The sequence below is a fragment of the Schistosoma haematobium genome, chromosome 5 (genome assembly GCF_000699445.3).
Source record: "Schistosoma haematobium chromosome 5, whole genome shotgun sequence".
Taxonomy (NCBI): domain Eukaryota; kingdom Metazoa; phylum Platyhelminthes; class Trematoda; order Strigeidida; family Schistosomatidae; genus Schistosoma; species Schistosoma haematobium.
The window spans coordinates 12,379,735-12,400,757 of NC_067200.1; the positions used below are offsets into that span (position 1 = coordinate 12,379,735).

At 32.9% G+C, this 21,023-nt stretch overlaps 1 protein-coding gene across 1 annotated transcript in view; it reads right to left on the minus strand.

Annotated features, from left to right (window-relative positions):
* Positions 1–709: 709 nt before the first annotated feature.
* Positions 710–21,023, minus strand: part of MS3_00009169 (uncharacterized protein) — a 57,514-nt gene continuing 37,200 nt past the window's right edge. Inside the window, exons 4-5 of the mRNA XM_012941235.3 lie at positions 8,311–9,458; positions 710–3,065 (exon numbers count right to left, since the gene is read on the minus strand). The gene's annotated coding sequence lies outside the window, so the exon portion shown is untranslated. The remainder of the gene's footprint in view (positions 3,066–8,310; positions 9,459–21,023) is intronic.

Genomic DNA, 21,023 nt, shown 5'->3' on the forward strand with positions numbered 1-21,023 from the left:
TCATTTCTACAGCCCTATACCGACAATTACTTATTTCCCTGATTGAAATCATGAGTCAATTGAAGCTAGGCCACCATGGAAAACCTGGAAGCACAGGACGGCCGTTTCGTCGTAGTATAGGTCTCCTCAGCAGTGCGCATTCACGATCTCGCACCCCGCGGGATTCAAACCCAGGACCTATCAGTCTCGCGCCAGGCGCTTAACCAACTAGACCGCTGAGCCGGCCGGCATCCAACGGTGTTAACGTCTAACTTCAATCAATCCACGAGGTTGCTCCACCGTTCACCATCGTCTTCAGTGAGTTGATATCTCACAACAGACCTGGTTGAAATCCACTGGTAACGGCTTCTCACTGCTGAGGAGTCCCATACTAGGACGAGACGGCCGTCCAGTGCTTCCAGGCTTTCCATGGTGGTCTAGCTTCAATTGGCTCATGATTTCAATAAGTAGAATTTCTAAAAATCTCCACAAAACCCCTCCTGATGATTGTTTATTTGTTTATTTTCACTAAGGCTTTCAAGTCAATGTCAATTTAAAATATTACATTATAAATCTAACAATCCATCAGGTGACATAATTTGTTAACCAAGCTTTCATGCATCACCTAAGTGACCTTGACCCAGCTTGTGTCACCGTTAGTTAATATGGAATTCAACTGTATGTGAGTAACATGAAAATACTATCAATTTGCATAAGTAAAACGTAAAAATCTGTTATTATTTAGTGACCCTATATCTGACTCAATGTGGATCGTTTCTGATTGCTATCAAATAATTGCTGTCGAAATATACATCCTGGCTACTCTCGTATATAATTATCGATTTAATTCACGTTAGTGAATAACGCAATTAAATAAGTCAAATACGAGAATGAAATTTGGAATATGTTCATTTCATACAATTGTTGATCTGCACAGACAATTGGGGAGAAGGAGCGAAGGAAGCGTATAGCAGAGAGAGGAGAGAAACGGAATGACGCGCAGTGGAGAACACATGTGAGCCTATTCTCTTGTCACCTATTCGCTTCCTTCGCTCCATCCCTCCAATTGTCTGTGCAGATCAACGATTGTACGAAATGAACATATTCAAAACTTCATTCTCGTATTTGACTTATTTAATTGCGTTATACACTGACACGAGGTAAGTCGATAATTATATACGAGGATTGATGATATGTATATCTCAATAACAAGCAGTCATACGATATTACTGGAGTAAGGTATCCGACCACAAAAATCATACTTTGAAATTTAGACAGACCTCTCATTATAAATATATCAGTATTTCTTTGTATCAGTTAAGATGTAAAATATAAATGTGTAACATGTTTTTCATTAAGTTCACCAAGTACTCCACATGGGGAAACTTTGAAATTCCAGTTATAATTTCATGATATTGACAATTTCTCATGACATTGTTGTAAACTCTTTCACTGGTTATAGTTTTAATAGAGTTCACTTCGTTTAATGTTATTTAACTATCCCAATACCTTAAAAATTCAAATCAAATCGACTTCCACTTTCTACTTCAATATAAGTTATTTTTGGTTAATCTTAGTTCAACGTTTGAGAGTACTTTCTGTAGATTATGAACCGACTATTGTTTGATAACCATTATAAAATTTGAACACACTGGATAGTCATTTCACTCTAGAGCTTTAAAAACTATTTTGCGGGCTACACACTATCTTGACAAGCGCAGATTCATTTTTTTTGTATTGGGGCCCAGAAATAATATAGCTTTTGTTTACCAATGTAGATACGGTTTCGGCTGAATTCTCAGCAATTCAGTGAGGTATTATATTAAATATCACATAAAAAAATCCTTCTTTGAACAAAGCAGCTGTTGTCTAGTTGCTACTTTTTCAACAAAATAAATTCCAAGTTTCATACGTAATTACTTGACATCTAAATATAGTACATGTGATGTCGAATCATGTGAACCATGTGAACGTGCTACATCGTATTTGATAGAGTTTATTTAGCACAACGGGATTAGCTAAACTTTGTAGTAGACAATAGTCAGTGATCATTTACTCGTAAATATATCAGTTTTATCATAGAAAAGTAACTCCAAAAGCTTAATAGCAACAGCTCAGACTGTTAAGCAGTGTAATACAGCATAGAGCTCTTGTGGGAACACCATGTCCCTCAAGACTACTAGTACATTCTGATGACAATTATTTGTCGTATCACTAACATATTTCGTAATCAATTCATTTTAGAATACACTAAAACATATTCCAACTCAAAATGACTACTAAATTAGTTACAACAGAAACGTCTTGTGTAAAATTAATATGATGTTTACAACTGAAATGGCAATCTCTAATGAAACACCCTGCATTTATATTGTAAATGGATCTTTAATTTTCAAAAACCTATGACTTCACTGACTGATGTCATACCTTTGTTTGGTCACTGCTAGCTTTCTTCCAAACTCCTCGTACACCAGAAAACATACCCCATTAAAGTAGGCAGTGGTTAGCTATGCGTAATATTTTCCTTAATAAAGTCAAGTGATGAATGGCTCAATTGAGGTAGTTAGGATAGACGCCAACAATGGTGGTGCGAAAATTCAGTCCTAAGTATGAAGTCATTTTTAGGAATAATATAATACATAACAGGGATAATTGTGTTTTCATTTTTTCCGTCTGTCTTCTCTAAAAGGTAATTCATGTTAACTATAGACTGGCTTCAATGTTTTACAGAACAGAGAATTTACCGTTGGAAAATTTTCGATTAATTCATAAGTCAATATTGTGCCTTGGCTTCATTCATTGAAGAATTTCATCCTTACATGCAGAATATATTCAAAATTTGTTCAGATACTACATAAAGAACATCTATTAGTTTTAATACGTAATGATTAACACAGTTAACACTCGAATGTTTAATCAAATGGCAAGAAGTTGAAAAAGTAAACATAAGTGTTATACTTTTTCTAAATCTTAATTATTGTATATCATTACATTTGTAGTATTAGTGTGCGCTACTTATGTAGACAGATATAAGTAGTACATAATAGGCATCAGAAGTGGATTGCTTACCAGCAGTAGATTGAAATCTAGAAAGATGAAAAGAAAACAGAGAGAAATTGGAATAACAACAAGAATATAGGGATGATGGAGTATTTGAAGAACAACTCAAGGACAATATGCAAATGATGTATTTCATATATGACTTTTAAATTTTAGAAAGTCACTGTGTCCTTGAGTTTTCGTTCAATACATTATAACTCAATCCAAATGCATATCTTACATTAGATTTCAATTAAACAAGGAAAAACAAAATAAACAATACAAAGAAAAATATAAGAACGTTGAACAAGCAGTTTTTTAACCGATAATAGACATTTCCGAGATTACTTTTAATGATCACATCATATGAGACGAGTAAAACACATAATAATAATCATAATAATAATGATAATAATAATAAAGCAAGCGATCATTTGTGCTACATAAACAATCAGCTTAATTGATTTTCTTTGTAGATAAAAAAATAACATAGACAAACAATTACCGAAGCTACTTTTTTAATCATCAAAACACCCATAAAATGGAGATCACTAAACTATTGAGCTATAAATTCGTAATATCACAGTAAAATAATGTTGGAAAAATAACTACTCTAAATGTAATCCTAAATTAATCTAGGTAAGATCATCATTAGTAACTCAGTAGTACCGGATGGCTGTTTGCTCATTGTATGAGGCTTTTCAGCAGCAAGCATTTATGATCAAGCATGTGGGAACCGAATCAAGGACTTTCGATGTTGCATGCGAACGCTTAGTCACTGAGCCGGCATCCAACGGTGTTAATGTCCAACTTCAATCAATCCATGATCTTGCGCAACCATTCTAGTAAGAAGCCGTGACCAATGGAGTCCAATCTGTGTTGGCTAGATATAGGTATCTACCCCAGACAATGGATGAATGGTTGAGCACGACCATGGATCAATTGGAGTTAGATATTAACACCTTTGGGTGCTGGCCGAGTAGTCTAGAGGTAAAGCGTTTGCGTGTGAAGCTGAAGATCCTGGGTTCGAGTTCTGCATGCGTGATCGTGGATACACACTTCTGAGGAGTCTTATACTAGGACGAAAGTCCATGGGTTTGAATCCCACCTTCATCACAAACTTTCCTCAAAATGCTCTCGTAAGGCCGAGGGTGAAGAAAGTCAGCTCTCCCTCTCCAAATGCTATCACATGGCTACATGTATACAACCACTGTCATGGAAGTCCTACTCACTGCTTTCTCGTGGCACCGGTGTTGTTTACAAAATTAAGTGAACGAAAGGCTAATGTCCAGCACTTTAACCTGGTTAGTGGACACGGAGGATCCACTTAGAGGAGTTGGAAAACCCTGATTCTAAACCAATGGTGCACATGGGTTCCAGGATCATGAAGGAACAAATGGCGTATGAACCAATTATTGGTCACCGGCTACCATGGGAATACATCTCCTGACGTTGCTCCACTGCCTTGTGCATCAGACCTTTAGGTCGAAGGCTCCATGTGTGGCCCCCTAAGAAAATCACCTGTTTCGGTTTGTGCACCCGGGCAATATCATAGCCCACACACAAATCAAGTGACCTGTGTGGTACATATGTATTCAGTGCTCTAATGTATCAATATCTATATGTGCAAATAAATAAATAGATAAAATAAGGACAAACTGAACATCAAGTGCTTCCATGTTATGAATGATGGTCTAGCTTAAATCGATTCGTGATCTCATCAGTACCAATCTAATTACTGATAACTTCCAAAAAAAATTAATCACAATGTTTCACATATTTTTCTCTTCATCAGTGATTTGTAAAAATGAAAGTTATGGAATTCATATATTGAATATACACTATGCGATAATAAAATACGATATTATAGCTACAACATTAATCGTGAACATTCTTAAATGAATATGAATGGCAACTAATCATTGTTCTTCTTTTGTTTTAAAAAAAATCTTATTATACACAATTTAGATGGTCTTGTTATTGTGCTGTTGTATTTTATTACCCAGATCTATTTACTCTAATCAAACATACAATAATAAATTAAATTAATATTATAATGATTAATTTTATAATTATCACAAGGCATATATCTGAATTTCTACTCTTCAACTGACATAATTAAAGTCAATAACGAAGACATTATTAGTATTATAAATATTATTTTCTTCAGTATTTTGACGTAACTTGTCAAGTAAACGTTTCACTTATTAACAATGACTCAATCATTTGTATACAAGCTCCAAATTCTCACTTCTTCTCCAACCCCCCCCCGCCGGAAAACATCAAAATGAGTCTACTTACTGCAAAACATTATGATCTATACACATCAATTAATTTGTTGAATATTTACTGACTAGGTATACACTTGAAAAGAGTCTTGAAACTATGTTTCATTAAAGTATATATATATATATATATATATATATATATATATATATATTATAAAGGCTTAGAATATAATACCATAATGTGAAAATACGAATAAAGTAAAAAAAACTTAATGAATAGAATGGAATCTTTATTATAAGCGAAGACAGATAGTGACTAGGACTGAAATCCAGTTTGAGGCGCGTTTGATCCTATTTGGGACTGGTCAGCTGGATGTACCTGCATCTCAGAGTTGATATTCACTTCAAAACTTGAACTCAGTACCGCTCGTTTCAAACGTCATTGCGTTATCCAATTAGCTACTGAATCTTGATAGCCACTCCCATATGCAATGGGGAAGATACAAGCAAACAATACCAAGTGAATCGAATGAAGTCATTTGAAGTATTGTAAAATTATAAAAATTTTAATTGATTTTTAACAAACGAACTACTATTGAATTAAATACATAACAGTTTTGATCCATTATGCTTATTTACATGAATATGCTAAATTATTTTTGATAACTAGTTGACGTAATTAATGAAACCTTATTGATTTATAAATATAAAATTATGAGCTTCCTTGAAAATGTTTAGATTAGACTGTTGTGTGATGTGATGGAAAAATATCACTGTGTGTGTGTTAGTTGCTTAAAGCTTAATCAATTTCATGACCTGAAGTTTGATGATTTCTTTCGTGATCTCACTAAAGCAGAGTAGTTATGGGTTTTGACCAACTAACTCCAGTTCCATTCGGTATTTAAGCAGAAAACGAATACATTTACTTCACAAGTTTATTCTTTCTTCTCAGAACATATTATTTATGTTTGATGTTCTTCTTACTACTTCTACAACATAGTCATTTATCTTGATAATTTCATCTCACTGTACTGAAATAGTTTGGTAAAGTGAGTAAATTTGCATATATACCAATCTTCATAGCTCATGACTGGTTGGTCAATAAAATTAAATATAAAAGGCTAACTTTTCAACAAAAATTCTTTAAAATAGGTATAATTCACGGTTCCAGACCTTATATTGTATAGCGTCGAATCATTTGCATTCATTCTTTATCTTCCTTGAAATGTCCAGTTTAACTTTGAATCTATTCAATTTGATAATCTTATATCACTCATTAATTTCCAACTAGATTTTTGATTGAATTTGATCTTATCACATTTAATCTGCGAACGAGAACAAGACTCTGTAACCAAAGACCAGTAAGCTAGCTATTGATGCGTCTCAGCCCCGCTAACTAGACGGAGAAGTCCAAGCTTGGAATGGGAAGTACATTCTGCAAACAGCCAGAAACGAGTGATAACAACAAACACAATTCAAAACGTATACATATATACAGCACAAAACCGTCATTGGGGAGAGTTACAAAATAGAATACTAAAAGACGCAACGGACCAATACCATTTAAGATATTTCCCAGCGGGAAATACGACATGAAGGTGACAAAGCGCGTTTGGCGCGAAAATAAAGAAATTCAAATTTTCTAAATAAATTACAAAATTAGGTGGTTTCCCAATTGAGTTCTGGGGATCTAACGTCCCCAACAATCATACTTTGACATTCATTTCATATCAGGTTAACGGAATTGTTGTCAATACCATTGCCTTTCTCAATATTCCAACAACAAAAAACATAAGTTAATGATAAGGAAATACCTAATACTAACTCATGACCCACTAAATAATTAACTCAGCAGGAATTAGTCTATATCTAACCAAGAAAAATAATTTCCAATTTTCATTATAATAACGCCTATTAATTTAGAGATGCTATTATTATAACTATTCTGTTTGTAGGTAACCGCCAAAAAACCTTCCTTGAAACAGGTTTCCTCCTAATTAACACTTTTCAACAATGTGTACATGTAAATCATAAGAAAACGAGTTACCCCCTATATGACATCAACTGATGTCAACATCTGCTTCAAAGTTTGAAAAATACTGTTCAACTATTGAATATTCTCTGAAAAGAGTGATAATGACAAGTTTTATCGGAACATATTTGTATCAGATCATATGTTATCTTTATCATCTGTTTTAACATATAAACGTTAGTACAAGGAGGTACCAAATTTATATATGAAGGCTGGAGTACTATCCGGGTTCCCAAACAAAATCAGATGGTTTTCTTAGAGAGCCACTTTCCGAACCTTTCACTTAAGTCTAATCCAAAAGACAGTGGGACAACATTACGAGATGCAGTTCCATGGTATTCGGCGACAAACAATAAGTTCATAAGTCATTTGTTCTCTCAGAACTGTGGAGTTCATGTGCACCACCAGTTTGAAATCAAAGTCTTCCAACTCCCCTAGGTGAATCCTCCATATCCACTAACCTGATAGGACACCCCCCCCCCTGACAGTGGATGTATACACATGGCTATGTGAGAACATTTCTAGAGATAGAATGAACTCTCTCTCTCTACCTTCGACCGTACTGTGTCAATTATGGGGGTGAGGGTCATATTCTATCTAACATGAATTAGTTAACTGAAAACAATTAATTTGAGTAATGCACTTACTATTCACATGACTTTACTCATATCATTTCAGTCATAATTATATGAAAGAAAATAACACATTCATTATAATGACAGTAAAGAAAACCCATCAAAGATTAGACAACGATTGAAATATGTAAGAAAAAAAAGAAATTGACTTATTTTTCGTAAAAAAATTACAAAAAAAATAATTTATTTTAAGAAAATATGTTTTGTATAACAAACAAACATGTTTGTTCATTATCATTATTACTTAATGAAGTCTATTTACTTATTAAATGAATTAAAAAGAAAAAAATTGAGAGAAAAATAACTGAGAGAAAAAAACATGGAAATGTGATAAAAAAAACACAACAAACTAAAAACAACCTCAACAACAACACCCATCATAATGTGTAACTCTTACTATTTAATTTGTTCTTTCTTTTCTTTTCTTTTTTCCCTCGTTGTCTCGAATCATGGAACTTCTTCAATCATGTTCATATGATAAAACACCAATAGGTTTGTTTTAATTATATTTAAATAAATAAATAACTAAGTACATATTGAAAATAAATAGAATTAATTAATAATAAAACATTACAGGAAATGTTACTTAGATAGCTGGGAAATTTCAGTCAAATAATAATGACAATAATGAAGGCGGTAAAAAGAGTATTATTATCATTATTATTAGGATTAGTAAATCAAGAATGCAATGCATTTTACTGAACAGTCTGAAATATGGAAATGAAGCAATAACAGTAAAGAGAAAGGAAGAAAGAGGACAAAAGAACGTAAGATATGTAGAGCGAGAGAGAGAGAGAGGGGAAAGACAGCGAACTTCTATGAATTACATTCATTGTAATTACAAAATTTAGAATTAGAATTTATGAATTTAAAAAAATAGAATGAAAAATATCAGGTCGGGTTAAATAGATCACGCATTATTTGATTTTCTATATAGACATACTTATAGACAAGCTAATTTTTATGTCATGCATTAGGATGGTAATAAATGAAGAAAAAAACAATGTTGTAAATACACATACTACTAATGATACTACTGTTCATATAATGATTAGTAGTATTGTTATTAAAATAAGTATTATTATTATTATTGTAAGTGAATGGATTAGTAAGTGAATAAAAAAACTAACAATGATTTTAAAAAGACTCTCATATTTATATCACAATTAAAAATAGCAGCTTAAAACTAATATATAGCTTAGGAAGAATGTTTTTGATGGACAAAAGTGAAAAAAATATGGAATATTATTCATACTGAAGAATAATAAAGAGTTTTATCATGATTAGTAATATGATATGTATAAATGGAAGCCCAGTAGATATGTATATAAGTTTAATGTTACATTTGTTAGTTGACATGAGTAGTAGTACTACTCATCATAGCAATATTAGTAGTATAAATAACAATCTTGATATGATCAATTTCATGCCTAGAAAAGAGCATGTACGGTAAGTAATTGATTTTTTAATATTACGAATATATGTGTATATACGCTGTTGAGTTAATTATGATATGGTCAGTTCAATTTGGGAGAGGAAAAGTTTCTATAGAGGAAATAAACAGAAAAAAAATAATAAAAAAAGGTTAGTGACGATTATATTGAAGTGATAAACGAGAAAACGAAAAAGTCATTTGTAATTAATTTCATAGAATAACTTACCTGAAGTGTGTTCAATTACTTATCAATCAGTATTAACAATAAAATTTCTCAGAAGGGGTTTGTGGAGATTTTAGAAATTTCACAGATTGAAATCATGAGTCAGTTGAAGCTAGACCACCGTGGAAAACCTGGAAGCACTGAACGGCCGTTTCGTCCTAGTAAAATTTCTATTATTTCCCGCATGAAATGTATTTTTTTAATCATAAGTCATCATAGTTCAAGTGTCAGTTGCGATTTACAATTTCAGAATAATGATAATACATTTTAAATAAATGTACTGATAACAACTTATTATGCATTTACTTCAATACCTATTAGAAAGCTTAAAAGTCTTGAGTAAAACATCAACTATTGTTGGATTGACTAGATACTGCCAATGAATTTCATAAACCAACGACTCGACTACTCCCCAGTTCACCCTAGCATTAAAAAGTTTTTCATTTGAAGTAAATTATTGAGCTTACAAATTTAATAAAGAAAATGCTGTGCTCTTCAGAAAGTGAACCTATTTTGATCATTATAATGAGTATTTTCATGTTGTCAAAATACCTGTGTTTCTTATTGTTGAACAATTCAACGGAGACACCATTTACCAAACTCTTAGATAGTGAATTTTTGCAGCAAATATTACTCCTAGCTTTTGAAATACTCTATAAAATACATACATTAGTTAGTATAAGGGAATTATAAAGACTGTGAACTTTCCTAAATTTAAACGATGAATTAATCTTAGCTGAAAAGTGTGATCAGCGGAGTTCAACTGTATTGGGTGTGAGAAAGATTTTCGCCAAAGATAATATATAAGTTAATTACACAATATCGTGGATTGATTGAAGTTAGACTTGTAAACCATTGGATCTTGGGTCAGTGATCTAGGTATTAAGCATTCGTGCGCGAGTTCTGAAGATTCCAGGTCTAATTCCTGGCTGTGATGTTGTGAATTGACACTGTTGAGATGTTCCAAACTGGGACGAAACGGCTTTCTAGTACTTCTTGATTTTTTGATAATTGTATAACTAAGATCGCTTCATGATTTAAATTTTATTGACCTACAGTAAATTTATAAGATCACTTACCATGCACATAATAATCATCATATAATGTCACTTACATAATCAATAATGAATTCATCATGCATACAAGGACTTACTCTTCCAGTCACAAACACACATACACCCACCCATGAACTATAATATAGATTCTGTAGCCATTAACATAATAACGATAATTAATTCAATAAAAGTCACTGAACTTAGATTTAGGCTAATTCACCTTAACAATAATTAATTGAAAGTAAAATTTTAATTTAATTTGAATATAATAAGAGAAGTCGAACAAAATTCTTAGTTTTCAAGTATTTTATTATTATGTAAAGAAATTTATAATCATAATAATATAAAGGTAAATATATGATTATAAATTCTTAACATGATATTATGATGATTATATATAGTTGTCAGAAAAGAAATATAGATAGGGTATAGAGATAGGGTATATATATAGATTGTATGATGCAAATGTGGAATAGTATTCAATTTACAAACCATCAAAAGAATATACACGTTCTTTTTTCAGTTCATGATGTTGGTTGATGTTGGGATATTCAGGAAAATATCCCAAAAATTATCCTGTTAAGGCTAATGCTATCCTTGGACATGAAATGGTATCATCTTATTGGTCAATATTTATTTAACGTGTCATTTTCCTACTGGCCATTATTGTACAGTGTTATTTTCTATTTTGTGGTACGTTGTGGTCTGCTTGACTGGTATATAAACAAAGTATGTTTGAAATATCTCCGAGGCTGTGACTTGTGTTCTGGACTCAACTGGCTGGGTTAGATAGGGAAGCGAGACCAATCAGAACCCTAGGCTGTTCTACGTGTTTGTGTGTCTTTGGTCCGATCAATAATTCCCTACCTGTAATCAGCAGCATTATTTTTACGTTATAACAGTTGAAGATTAGATAATGGAAAATAGTGGATACAAAATATCGCTTAACCTAAATTTTGTTGTATTTAAGACTCATCAGTAAACAGCGTGTATGCAATATTCAAAAGACCGATGCGCTTCCTGGTAAGATTAAACTCCTATACTTCACTTTTACTGGACGATTTAGAAAACAAATGATCTTATATAGGACTGAGTTATTTGTAACTTGACAGTCTTTAAGTAGTGAACAATATCAGGTTTGTATGATAATTTAAATGTAAGTGTCAACATTATGATTTGATCGATAAGACTCGATTCACATATAAAGGGCTAATCAAACATAACATTGGTTACTACTGAGTTGTCAATCAGTTGTAAGTTTGCTTCATGGATTCTACAGCTTAATAAACAACTTTTGACAAACATTATAGACTGAGCACAATATCATGCTCATGATTCTGAAATTAATAATAGTACATTCTTTAGCATTTAGTGACTTTTTAACCAAAACATTCATGAACAACTTCATGATTCAAAGATTATCGCATTACAAACTGATGTCAGCTGGAGAAACTGTGAAAATGTAATAGACATTGTTAGCCATCTTATTCATATTTTAAAATATTCAACATTAAACATCAAAATTAAACGTAAGACTATTAGATCACACGAATCCCATAATACCATTACTGTTGATTAATTTTCTGACTTGAAACTTGAAAAACTTCAGAGGTTATAGCTTCTCATAAGAATGTGGTGAAATTCATCCAAAACAAAGTCAACAGAGACCATACGATTAGTAGTTAAATGTATATTTCTGAAAAGATTTTTATAGGTGGTTAATAAATATTTCAATGAGTTGAAATTACTTGTTAGATCACTAAAAATCAAAAAGTAATCGAAAACTGATTCATTCTAATGCGAAGATGTTTACTAGTTCTTATCCTTAACTCAATAAAGTGTGTTGATTGACTGTTAATTACCAATAACATTAATGGTGAAACACATTATTACTATGAATGTTTTGAAAGTTGAAAATGCTAACTGTTTAATTCCCTAATTATTGATCTTAATGAATAGTATTCACTCTGGGTTTCTGCGTTGACGTGCTAAGAAGAATCAAACTAAATTTAGTCCGAACGAAAAATCTTTATACAATATAAACCACTCAAATGAACAATTAATTGAACTGAACATAGTATTTTCTCTCATCCATATCAGTTATAGTTGCACGTTTCATGATAATCCCAATTAAAGTAGCCTAATAATATAAAAATTTCATTTTACCATTACAACAAGAAATAGTTTACGAATCTACATGAGATTAAGCAATATCATTCTCGATGTTAAAACAATCTTTTATTTTAAATTCAGTTGTTGTTTCTTCCCATTGTTATTTAGGACTTCAATTGATGAGTCTCATGTTGGCAAATGTGCATCCTGTGCGGATTGCCTCAATAAAGCCTTACGTCACAAGCTTTTTAAGCAAAGATGGATAGTGGCTAGCAATAAAATCCAGGACGCGCGTTTCGTCCTATTTGGGACTCGTCAGCTGGATGTACCTGCATCCCAGAATTGACTTCACCCCATTGCACAAGCAGGTAGCTACTAGGATTCAGTAGCTAAGTGAACAACGCAATGGCGTTTGAAGCAAGTGGTACTGGGCTGGAGTCCCGGAGTGAACATCGACTCTGGGATGCAGAAACATCCAGCTGACGAGTCCCAAATAGGACGAAACGCGCGTCCTAGATTCCATTGCTAGCCACTATCCATCTTTGCTTAAAAATTATTGTGTTTTATTATTGAATTTAAAAATGAACAGTTAAATTTGAGGTTGCCAGGAGTAACACAGGCCATCAAGCCTCTCCTAAACTGAACTGAAACTAATTGCTTTCAATGAGACAAATATATCAGTTGAGATACTAATAAGTAAAAAGTAACGTCACAGACTATAAAAACTGTATGATACAGATTTGAATCTCATTGATAATGTTATTTGTCTTAACATTACAAGCACATTATGCTGATGACTATTGACTAACAGTAAACCCTAAGTCATGTAAAGTTTCTTATTATTGACTGAGTACAACCATCTAATAATATTTTATAAATTCAATTAATTTGTAATAATACTACAATAGTTATCAATTATAAGTATACTCAATATTTGACAAGTCAATATTATGAAACTATTTAATAGAGCTTTAACAAATCTTCATCAAAAATTTGAATGTAATAAATAAAATGAAGTAAATGTCTAGTAATTTCTAAACTTAATAATTATCAACATATTGTCAACGTGTGTGTTAGAATATACATTTAAAGTATACTAGAAACTAAATCATAAAAGATCTTTCTGTTACCATGTATAAATTAAATAGAGAGATTGTGAGTCAGTCTATAGTATATATATATGTATATAGGTATATAGGTATATATATATATATATATATATATCAATGAATAAATAGAATTGTTTTCTTCTTATATACAATTAGAATACTTACTACTAATCAATATTATTGTATCTAACTTAATGTGTACCATAGATATATTATACACGTACAGTTATTTTCATTTCAATGATAATACATTCAATAAATATCACTGTCAATCTTTAAATTCCATTTTGATTTATTTCAACATTAACAACAACAACAAACAAACAAACAAAAAGAATGTTGAATTTTCGCAATTCTTTCTTTTACGTATTAATGAATCATTATAAATTTGAGAGATTCTAAAGAATTTTTGAAGAAAGCATGGGACTTTTATTTTGTTTTCTTTTAACTTATATAACAGAGCTTAAAACATTTTGAAGTGATGAATCAGTTCTCGAAAGTCATTTATAATTGATGATCATAAAATTTAAGTAAAATTATAGTAATCTTACTTAACAATAATAATAGTTAAGCCATAACAACAATAACATTGGTATCGTAGAATGGAATTCAATGAAGTCTGTATGATGAACCTTCAGTTTTTACATACTGTAGATTAACGATAGGTTTTGTTTTGATATTGCTTACTCAATTAGTTATTAATTCAACGTTTATTGTAGATATATTTAGAGGGTGAAATGATGTCAGTAAATGAACTTAATAGATAAGCTAATGGAATAATTTACATTTCTATTATCAGTGGTTCATCCTTACATTACAGTAATCCTAGTTTATAAAAGATGCAGTTTCTGCATTTTCGTTATAAGATAAAATATCTCAGTTAGATGAGCAGAAATAGGTCATTGTTGCCAGTTTACTCGAACAATGATTCATATCAGAACATCTTTTCGGTTATACACGTGGAATAAACTTGAAATGTTAGATATATTCTCTGTATTCATGGAAGCAATATTTCAAACCACTGACAATGATAACATATATAAAATGAATCTGGTCATTGTCATGCTCAAAATCTTTATTTTAACTAACTTTAAATGATGATATATAGCCGGCTTGAGTGTGTAATATACATTCTAACTGAGTTAGAATGAATTATTCTTAGAATTCTAATGAAGATGAATAGAAGAAAGACTAGTATTTGCAGTAAAGACAACCTTCTTAAGTAAACAAACAAGGTAAATAATAATCCATTATTTTATCACAAAGGCACTTTTTCTGAGGATAATACAAGACAAATACCATTATGTTTTTCTAGTGTATCGTTAATCAAAATACAATCCGAAAATAATATCATGATAAACAGTCATTATTGATAATCCCAAAACATTTTCACCATTCTGAATGTAGTGAATATTGCAAATTGGACAAATATTCTATAATTCAGACTACTATCATTGTGGGTCATCATTTCAAGTCTGTCACCAATAGTGGGCAACTTCAGTTTTTCATACCATGCAAGAATAATCAGAAATAAAATTAACGACACTTAAAACGAAAGTCGGAACAATAATATTATCAAGTATCATAAAAGCAGTCATGATAAGAAGAATATGGTTTCAAAATAAGATATATGTGAAGGAATAATGAAACTCTAGACCTAAACAATATTAAAGATTGATTTATCTGAATCACTATGGGCGATTCCTGACCCTATCGTCTAACTTCTTTAACCATTGTTAGTAGTTTGCGTCTATGACCTGAGCCAGTTAGTCTACATATATTGACATGCCTGTGGTCATGAGGGAATTGATGCCTCATGACAGACTCATTTCTGTATCACCCAGCTTCATAGTCAGATACTTGATCTATAAAATTTGATTGGCTCTGAAAACGACTTGAAATGCGTGAAATTGGTCACTGGTCAGCGACTAATCAATTGTGAATACATCTCAATCCTGAAGGAGGTTAATCGTGACCTGAATATGTCAGTCATAACATCTTAAACTGTGGGGTTGGGCTACACAAAATTGAGTAAGCCACAAGGCATGAATTCCCATATGACTACAAGCACACCTCTTTTACGAGTGTTAAACAACAAGAAATCTAGTTCTAGGGTCTCCTGTCGACTACCAACACCTTACATCTCAACATATTGCACGGAATATTGAGTCATTTAGACTAATTGCTGTATTACAACTTGATCGAACGAATTTGATGAACAGTAAGAACGACTTGACATAAATGACATTGGTCACTACCTATCAATGCAAAGATTTCTCATAATTGTTGATTATACTATGATTGTAAACTACTTAAATAAATAAAAAATTTATTCTTGACATATACATAACACTTCATTTGTAACCGTTTAAAAGTGGCAGTATCATTAAAAATTACTAGAGTTGTGCATTATTTTGTATAGAAAAAAAAGAGAAGTGAAGAGAACAATCTCAACTCATTTATCTTATTTGCAAGTAAAACAGGTCATTCTTCCGTGTGTGTGTGTGTGTGTGTGTGTGAATTTTACTTGTTAAACATTAGTATGATTTGTTTCTATTGAAAAATAAATAAATTTTGATAAGTTTTATTAAAAGTAAATGAATTGGACATCATCAACTGACTAGGTAGAATGATAAATAAATGGAATTAACATCAAACAAACAAACAAACAACGTATTAATCAGTTCCAAAATCTTTAGAATATATTTTTATACCTTTTATAGTAAACATAATATATTTGTATATTATTTCATAAATAATATAACGATATCAATAGTATATTTGTTTTCTATGGTGGTCTAGCTTCAATTGACTCATGATCTCAACTATTGAAATCAATACAATATCCACAAAACCCCTTCTGATACTAATTAACATATGCTTACTAGTGACTGGCTTCAAGAGGTATATCCTGGAGTTCTAGTGAGAAGCAGTGATCAGTGGAGTTCAACCGGGTCTGTTGTGAGATAGTAACTAACTGATGACAGTAGTGGATGTGTCGCTCAACTTCGTGGATTAGTTGAAGTTAGACATTAACATCGTCGAATACCGGGCTAGTTCAGTGGTCTAGTGGTTAAGCGCTCGCGCGCGAGTCTGGTAGGTCCTGGGTCCGAATCTCGTGAGGTGGCGTCGTGGATGCGCGCTGGATCTCGAATTTGTCTGAATATTAGGACTCAAATCCAGTAACTTTCATTCCAAATACTTATTGTGTTGTTTACTTCATATCTGTTAGTAGTTGTGTGAATTCGGCAGGTTGGTGGATAATGAGTTGGGATTTAAAGCAAAGGATGTACTGGGTTCTAGTTAAAATATGAATATTATCGACAGTGCAGTTACATTAATTTGATGGGTTACCGATGAGGTCGAAACACTCACTGTTGATTCCCTACTATCAACAGTTCATCGTCTATACACAGTGGTTATATTAGGGGAATACGCACTGGATATATCAATGACTTGGTAATTCAGACGCTTATGGATAGTATTGATTAAAAACATTGTAAATCGATAAACAATTTACGCGTAGTTTATCTTATTTTTGTTCAAAGCGCGTGTCCAAGTTATTTAGCTTAAAATAAGATTTATCTTACCCAGCTATGTAATTAGATTTAAACTTGTTCATAAATTCCTCATCATGTATAATTCAGGAAAAAATTTTCTCTCATCATTAATACTCAGTACTTCAATCAAGCAGTTGATCACAAAAACTGCTCTCAGTGTAATCAATCACTTTTCAATAAGTCGATTTCCTTAACGTAAATAATTATTTATACATGATAAATATACGTATGTATATTGTATGCTGAATGTATTCGTCATTAGATAGCGAAATAGATGTTAACACCCATTTTGATAAACTTTGATAATAAGGTTTCATTCAGCGTTTAGCTTAATGATAACACTTCAGACTATTAAACAGAGGGACATGTGTTTGAATAAACTAAAACATATCAGTTCTGTAATATCACTGATGCTCCATCCTAAGGATTGTCAATTAGCACGAAAATTTGATTCAGAGTTTCATGTCAACTAATTTCAGACAAATAATATGTTCTCTAGTCTTAAACAGGCTTCCTTATTAACTAACATTTAAAAGCGACAAGATCCTGGAATGCTATAGGAACTAACGTATATCATCAGTTTGTATTGTAATGCCAATGCCGATGCGATTTGGAAAAAGCTTACCGAGCTTCGCGAATACATTTCGGGATTTCATCAGCCAACAACCTACCAAGGCAGATGAGATATTTGAAATAAATACAGTGACTGAGGCACTCAGATGCTTCATTTAAAAATATCAGTTTGGGTGTCAATGCTGACTAGTCTTGAAATAATCTCTTGGGTTTATGGGGAGTAGAGCTCAAGCTAAACGTACTTAAATTATTGCTTAAGGTAATCTGAAGACCGTATTTTTCAGCATCGTTACCGAATCGATCTATTTCATTTAGTATAACAAGCCAATCGGCCATTAAAAACCTGGAAAGACTGGAAGACCATTTTCTTCTACTATGGGACTACTCAGCGGTGTGCATCTACGCATGACAAGCGAAAATCGAATCCAGAATCTTCCGTCTCGTGAGCGGACACATCTTCGTGGATGGTGTACAAATCTAACTTCTGCGAACTTTCCATAAAGACATGAAGAAAAAAGTGAATAGAGCGAATACGATTTTGATGTGTGGGCGAGAATGAAAATGATTGATTGTTTGCATAGTCAGACTAGTAGATAGTCTGACAGGTACTAGATGAGTTATACATTCCCTTACCCTTATTATTACTGTGATTGTGTTGAATTGTGTTGGATTGTTGTCTGTTTTTGGTGTGGAAATGTATTTACGTTCTAATCAGGCTAATCACGTGTTCTTGATCTGCATTGTGTTGAAGTCCTGTAGAATAAACACTGGGAGGGAATCTAGTATAGATATTCGTCTAAGGAAAACCAACGTTCCATTTGTGTAGACGTGGAAAAACCGAACATTATAAGAGATTTCTTTTCAGTATTGGGTTGTGGAGATTGTTGATCGCCCAATTTCTTGGATTGATTAAAGTTAGACATTAACAGTGTCGGAAGCCGGCTCATTAGTCTAGAGGCTAACCTTGCGTACAAGACTAAAGATTATGGGTCCGATTTTCGCTTGTCGTGTCATGAATGCGCACTGATGAGTAGTCCCATACCAGAACGAAATGACCTTCCAGTCCTTTGAGGTCTTCATTGGTTGTCTAACTTAGTTCGGTTAATGACCTCGATAAAATATAAGCATGACTATCGTAGTTTAGAAATAAAAATGAAACAAAATTATAGAATAAAAAGTATATAATATAACTAGACACAGATGTTCAACACATTTTCGCTACTGTGATCATCTTTAAGCTATATAATCTTAATTTTCTAAATAACTGTGTCATGAACCACAATCAAGAGAATTCGATTAGTATTAGGAAAGACTTGACATACATGTTATTGGTCGCGACTCAGTGATCAATCGCAAATACATTTCACTTCTACAGGAATTCAGTTGCCTCTCAAATTGCTCAGCAGTAATGATTTTGATTGTAAAACAGGGTGAAACGGGATTGAAAACCTAAGGCGTGAATTAGTTCCCTCACGACTACAAACACACCTTGTTGATGAGTACTTGCCAGCATGAGGCTAAGTCCCAGGGTTTTCTGTTGACTATCTCCAATAATCTTACAAGCGTTATTTAAACCGCGATATGTCTCAGTTCCACGACAACCAACTACTTCATATACTAGAGACATATTTTTGTTAATCGCATTATAATTAACACTTCATCTGTGAAATCAATAATACTTAATCATTCTCTACGCACTTTTGTTTTAGATACAACTATTTCATACATTTTTAATTCGTTCCACTGAAACCCACTAAAATACAAGAGCATGACGTAATACATAGTTTCGTTTTTTACATAATACATCTGTTAACCTTCCAGTATATTTCATGAATTTTCAATAGTAGATAAACGTGGAGTACAACAGCAGAGTATTTACTTATTACTTAAAATCAATATATATATGCGAAATAAAAAGCCCTATATATGTAAACATTTTACACAGGACTATTGTTTATATCCAACAACCCGCCTAGTGTGTCAATCAAGTTGAAATATACATAAATATATATATTAATATGTTTTTATATTCAGTCAGTCAGTCAGTAACAACGTAGAACTTCGTACGTACGTACATCAGTTCGAGTTGCCACACCACATTAGCACAGAGATGCAGTTGTCGATTCAAATCACGTAGTGGTAGAGGTAATAAGAGTATAAGCAGTAATCGGGAAGATTAGGGTTTGGAGATGTTATTTAAAGAGTATAATCCAGTGAAATAAATTTGGAAAGAGGAAAAAACGGACATGAAGGATTCAGAAGATTAGAATTTGGGAGAACACAGAGAGTGGATGCACCTGCGCCATTGCAAACGATTTTGAGCCATGTCATTCAGGGTCTCTAACCATCGGTTGCTATCATCTCGCGGTCCCCAACCAGGTAGTCTACACCTACCAACATGACTCAGTTCACTTGTCAGTGACTTCATGGACTTGTGCCATGTTTTGGTTTGGCCGCCCCTAGCTTTCTTCCAACCTACTCCTATACCACTGAACATCACACGTCGAGGTAGTCGGTCGTTGGGCATACGTAACACGTGTCCCAACCATCTCAACTGATGAAGTTTCACTACTTCATCAATTGATTTGCCATCCTTACCTAGTACTCGTTTCCTAACAACTGTGTTGCTTACTCGATGGTCCCATGATATACGAGCAATATTTCGAAGACACCTATGATCAAATACTAGTAACCTACGAATATCCTCTTCTCTTACCGGCCACGTTTCACTGCCATAAAGTAGAACGGAACGAACTGCTGCGCAGTAAACACGTCCTTTGGTTGATAGACGGATATCTCGCCTACGCCATAAATGACGCAAGTTGGCATAAGCTAGTCGAGCCTTCTGTATCCGTGCTGAGATTTCGTCACACACCAGACCACAAGGGCTGATGAGACTTCCAAGATAAGTGAAGCGATCGACACGCTCAATTACTTCACGCCCTATCATTAGTTCGGGTGTCAATGCAACCCAATCCTGAAGCAACATTTTGCATTTCGAGGGGGAGAATCGCATGCCGAACATGCTTACATTGTTGCTTAG